The following is a 6,233-nucleotide window of genomic DNA, read 5'->3' on the forward strand; positions in this document are numbered from 1 at the left end:
TGCTCCCGTATTAGCCAATCTTTTTATGGGGCATCATGAAAAACTATGGTTGGAAAATTTTCAATGCTCTGAAATTTTATTTTATCGTAGATATGTTGACGACACTTTTTGTTTATTTCACTCGGAGCACGATGCTGTTATATTTTTTGACTACATTAACTCTAGGCACCCCAACATAAGGTTTACTATGGAAAAAGAACTTAGTCGTAAATTACCCTTTCTAGATGTTCTTATTGATAACAGTGACACTAATTCCTTCCTAACTAGGGTTTACCGTAAGAAAACCTTTATTGGGTTATTAACTAATTATTTTAGCTTCACCTCGTACTCATACAAAGTAGGTCTCATTAGGACTCTTGTTGACAGGGCCTACAAGATCAACAACACTTGGTTGGGGTTACACGAGGATATAACCAAGCTTACTGAAATTCTCAAAAAGAACCTTTTCCCTGCCCATTTAATTGAAAAAGTGGTTAACCGTTACATCACTGGGACCCATAGCAATCATTGTCCCCGGGGCTACCCCCTCACCACCTCGCCCACGTTTTACTTTAAGCTGCCGTACATAGGCCATTTTTCTGTCATCACTCAGAAGAAGATTCGACACTTAATCAAGCGCTATTGTAATGATTTAGACATGAAATTAGTTTTTTCTTCCTTTAAGATAGGTAACCTTTTTGGTGTGAAAGACCCTATCCCCGGCGGGCTTCGTTCACGTGTGGTTTATAAGTTTACATGTGCGAGCTGTAATGCCTGTTATGTCGGCGAAACCTCCTGACATTTTTCCACACGCGTACGTGAGCACTTAGCCGTTGATAGGGCCTCTCACATCTTCAAACATCTTCAGAATTCTGAACGTTGTCGATCATTGTGTTCAATAGACTGTTTTCATATTTTAGATCACGCCACTACCAGCTTTCAACTGAAGATAAAGGAGGCTATCCATATTCAAAAAGAACTACCTTGCCTCAATCAGCAATTACACCATGTAAATCTAAAATTATCCTTTTAATTTACACCTTTTCACGTTCTGTTGTTACTATTCGTCTTAATTAGCATTTTTGCCTACTTATTATTCAACTTGCTTTGTAATCATTCATTCAACTGAAGATGACAGAAGTTCTGTCGAAACATGTCTTTTAAACTTAAAAAATTGGTCGTTTTCCTTAAAATCTTTACGTGTCTGCTGCTATCTAGAACTTAAATTTTGAAATAAAAATGAGGGGTCCCCATGTTCGTTTAGGAGCAAAAGCACCTTGTTTATACCCATATAAATCCTTATAATAGCACCATGATTGTAGTTACGATTGCTTGCTAAATTCACGTTTTCGACGATTGCTTTTTGTTCTACACTGAGAATTGGTCCATATTTATTTTACACAGAGAAATTTATTACTCAATTCAAAACAACAGAAAAAAATGATAGGTCACCATACTCGTTTGTGAGAAAATGACGATTTACCTCTATGGCGAGGTCCAGCTGTAAAGAAAAAGCCGCCATTTTTTTAATGGGCGCGCGCTAATCACGCGTGAAATTATGCGCAGTAGGGATGCGCAATGCAATACTGGGGAATGACCTTAAAAGCTGAAATTAAAAGCACTCCGCTTATCCTACAAACAGCAAAGGAAAGCCGCAAAGTACAAGTTTCTCTCTCTGAAATCGACGCCTTATTAGCGGAGCTCTGGCCGCCCGAAGGGCCGCCAAGCGGAGCCCCATACTCATATAGGAAAGAAAAGGAAACCCATGAGTTGATTTTCTCATGGCTATCATGGCTAGCGGTATTGCTCGCGGGCGCGTACGCACGACGGCGACGACGACGACGACGACGACGGAGTCGCGCAACATGGCGGCCATACTCCAAATAATAGGTTGACAGACATGCAGCCTTGGTCTACCGTGTACTTCTTTGATATTGCACATCCATGTTACGATCAATTGACACCTGTCAAAATGAGGTATCCCTTGACCAGTATCACGTGACGATATCGCGGGCTCAAGTTTACAGCTCATCGAAGTCACGTGTTTTTTTGAAGTTGACCGCTGACCAAGTGCTTGTTTTCGATTGGATCGCGGGCTCATCTCAGGTTAACTTGTTGAAAACAGGGCAGGATTGTTCGGAAGCCGGTTAACGCTAACCCAGGATTAAAAGTTAACCGAATCATAACTTTTTCTTCTATACAAATGTTTTTTGCTGCTTGTTGTGTATATAGTGATTATTAAAGCTCAAAACAGAAGGCCAAACAATATACAGAAAACCTCAACGCAAAGTTACAAAACTCAAATCAAAATTCTGCCTTTCCTGGGCTAGCTTAATTTGGCTCTGAACAACCCGGCCCAGGAGTTACGCTTTTAGGCAGGCCTAAATCTATATATATCTTTGAAGATATTTGGCAACGCTAATTACCTCACCGAAAATTAATTTGTTGTTAACCGTATACTTGTCATCAATGAACATTCTTATTGTCTTTACCCTGACAAAACGATTATCGATTGTTTAATCACGGCAACCACTCTTTCGTTGACAGAAAATGTAAAACAGCACGTTTCCAAAACTTCATAAAAAACTGAAAACTGCAAATGAATCGTACCGCTGACTTCATTATCACTACTGTAAACTGTATATTTCAGCGCTCATACAATGCTCATACAGTGCTCTCACAGTGCTCATTCAATTCACTTCAAGACTGGGAAAAGTACAACTGCGCTGCCAATCCGTAAATTTTATGTAGACCCTTCAGCTATCGCGTGTGCGACTTGCTTGTCTATCTAAATTTGTATGTATGAACGATATTTTCTTATTACGAGTTTGCCACTGAGCGCAAATTTATCCGACACTCTGTATAAACCAAAATCAACCCTTAAATCTTCGTTTAAAAGCTGAAATTAAAAGCACTCCGCTGATCCTACAAACAGCCGCAAAGGAAACCCGCAAAGGAATGTTACTCTCTCTGAAATCGACACCTTATTATCTTTAAAAATATTTGGCAACGAATTACCTCACCGGAAATTAATTTGTTGTTTTAACTGTATACTTGTCATATCGATTAAAAGCAATCTGCCGATCCTACAAACGACAAAGGAAAGCCGCAAAGCCTTCACCTATCGCCTATGCGACTTACTTGTCTATCTAAACTTGTATGTATGGAGCGTATGTTCTTATTATGAGTTGGCCCGTGAACGCAAATTTATCCGATACTGTATAAACCAAAATCCACCCCAAAATCTACTTTTAAAAGCCACAATTACAAGCACTCCGCTGAACCTACAAACAGCAAAGGAAAGCAGCGAAGGAATTCCCAGAGTGCATTTCGCTTCCACAGGGGGATAAATTGTGGCGACATAAGCGCACGGACATAAGCGCGACAAACTATGCGAAATCACTATCCAAAGGAATGCATGCACGCCAGCATAAAGCGATGACGTCACACAATACGTCATCGCTTAATTACGTCACACAATACGTCATCGCTTAAAAATGATGTGCTATTTTAAGGATCGAGAACCTCAAAAATTCTACCCTATCCCGCGGCACATACCCATATAGCCCATATATTGGAGTAACCCCCCCCCCCCCCACCAGCCCGGGTTAAGGTGGTATGATACCTTTAAAAGGGGAAATTTTAAACATTTTCATTAGTCCCTCCAGTGATAACACGTTAAATCCGTGAGCTCCGCTTACACTACCTCGCACATTTTCTAGCGCAGGATTTTAGTCATATCCTGTACGTATTCCTTGTGATTGTTTTGTTGTTCACACCCCAACAGTAGGAGCGTACTTTGTACTACCAATATTTAGTATAAAATAAGTTCCATCTTTGTATCTTGTAGTTTAATCCTGACGAAGTCTCACTAACAGATGAAACCGGTCGATTAATAAACTCAGTTGATCAAGATCATTAATTGTTGCTGCGTGCTGCCCACGTATATTTCTATTTTAAAATTAATCCTGGCAAAGTCTTACTAGCAGACGTAATTAAACCGGTCGATTAATAAACTCAACTGTTCAAGATGATTAGTTGCTGCTGCGTGTTGCCCACAAGTATTTTTTATTTTGAAATATTTTAAAATGATTTTACAATATTTTAAAATTTTTAAAATTGATGAACATAACTAGTTTGAAGGACCGTATAAACGGGAATCTTTTCTATGTTTGCCTTCTACCATTCATTACAATCATTTACATTACAATCAGATAATAGTTGATAAGGCAGGAGATCCAGCAAGCCCAGTTGAGCTTTCTTTAAAAGCCACAATATCACTTCCCTATTAATATCTAATTAAATTCAGAAGGTGGATTATTTCTATCACAATTATAAAGGATTATACAGGTTGTGAATTCAGAATGTGGCCGTTGGCCGTAGGCCGGGTGACCGCATTAACGGGGTTTCCTTGTAGAAAATGTATGGGCGTTGCGCTGGGACAAGAAAACGTGGCCGTAATACACGAGGTGAACACAACAACAACAACAACAATTTATTGGTATTCCCATATAGATGGTGTTACCTAAATGCAGAATCGCTAAATAAAAATTCAAAAACGAAACAAAATACAACAGCAACCAGAAAGAAAAATAAAAAAATAGTTAGTTACAAGATTCTTCATTTTAAGTTCTAGGGTTACAAAGTTCTCTTATTTGTAGTGCTTCATATGTAAAGTAACCTAGTTTTTTACAAATAAAAGTATCAGCATTGTTAAATAGAAATATTGTTTTCTCTGTGTTATTAAAGGAATCAAATTTTGGCTATTTCTTGATGATGTCATTTGTGACTTGTTATCTAATATTATTGTATCGGTCACAATGAAATAAAAAATGCATTTCATTCTCAATTTGGTTAGAACAGCAGTACTGACAAATTCTAAGAGTTTCAGGTAATTTGGGAGTACAGTGTCGCCCAGATTCAATTCTAAGATTAACATGAAAATTTTTTTAAAAATAATACTAGTGAGCAGCACTTCAGCAACAGATCTTGTCAACTTGCTTTATTTTCTCCGACCGGTTTCGTCTGATCATACAGACTTCATCAGGGAGTTTGAACAAGATACATAAAGGAACTTATTTTATACCTATTCTTTAGAGTACAAATCACGTTCCGACTAGGGTGTGAACAGCAAAAAACACCTACAAAATTGCGTGCAGGATATGACTAAAATCCTGCGAATGTGCAATGTTTAATTTTGGGGCTCACGGATTTAACGTTAAATCCGTGAGCCCCAAAAACATTAACATGAAAATGAACCTGTGGGCGGAAAACATTTTCATATGAACGTACGGTTTCACACGAAGACTTGTTTTGACACAGAGGCAAAAGGCAACTCGGAATTGGAAATGGCCTGTTCGTTTGTCCTAAGAATTTAACGTGATCTGCCGCGAAGTCATGTGAGAAGTTATTTTCTAGACTACTGTAGACTATTTGTGTTCTGTTCTGACCCCCAGTCACGCCCCAGAATATTAAGTGCCGCCAGACGTGATACATGAGTGACATATTAGTAAACAGTTTACGCGCGTCACTGTAAGTGCATTTAAATTTAGCAGCTCAGATAAATCAACGTGCGAATGCCCTGGGGGAATACTGACGATACTTCGCACATGTTATTGTAGCTCTTCCTGAGAATTTTTCATTTTACTGCTTGGGATCTAAGGGAAGACACACAGATGATATGGCCGTGACCTTTAAAGGCACTGTCTGTCATCGCTTTGTCAATATAATGATCATTTAGAAAATGGAAATAATATTCTGTAGCACGGCCATGTAAGGGCAAATGTTTCTCACAGCGTTCTTCCAGAAGTGTCCGCAAAACTGCGCGAAGTACAAATACTCTTGTTTGTCAGTAGAGGGTTAGCGATTATGAGCTTCTCATTATTAAAAGAGTGAAGCGAATAAAAAATAAAAAAGATAATTAGGTAAACAACATTAATGGTAACGCGAGACGCTCGCCAATAAATTATTCCAGGCATGAAACAGTTTGAAAAAACTCTTGAATATGGGTAACATGGGTAAACATGGATGACTATTCGGCAAACATCACATCACGATAGGAAATTGTCTAACTTAGTAAGCCAGTTTTGTAGTTCAGTCCACAACAAAACACATTACAAGTCCTATTTTTGTTACCTTTCTTTGAGAATATTTTATATTCATGCTGTAAAGATTTACATATTAGAACAGATACGCGCCAGTGGTCAGGTCAAGAAGGTGGGGTCTCCTTTAAAAATATTCCTTTGTGTGTGTAT

At 38.6% G+C, this 6,233-nt stretch overlaps 1 protein-coding gene across 1 annotated transcript in view; it reads right to left on the reverse strand.

Annotated features, from left to right (window-relative positions):
• Nucleotides 1–6,233, reverse strand: part of LOC145484669 (uncharacterized) — a 335,301-nt gene that overhangs the window by 158,731 nt on the left and 170,337 nt on the right. The window lies entirely within an intron of this gene.

Source organism: Orbicella franksi, chromosome 4 (assembly GCF_964199315.1).
Source record: "Orbicella franksi chromosome 4, jaOrbFran1.1, whole genome shotgun sequence".
Taxonomy (NCBI): domain Eukaryota; kingdom Metazoa; phylum Cnidaria; class Anthozoa; order Scleractinia; family Merulinidae; genus Orbicella; species Orbicella franksi.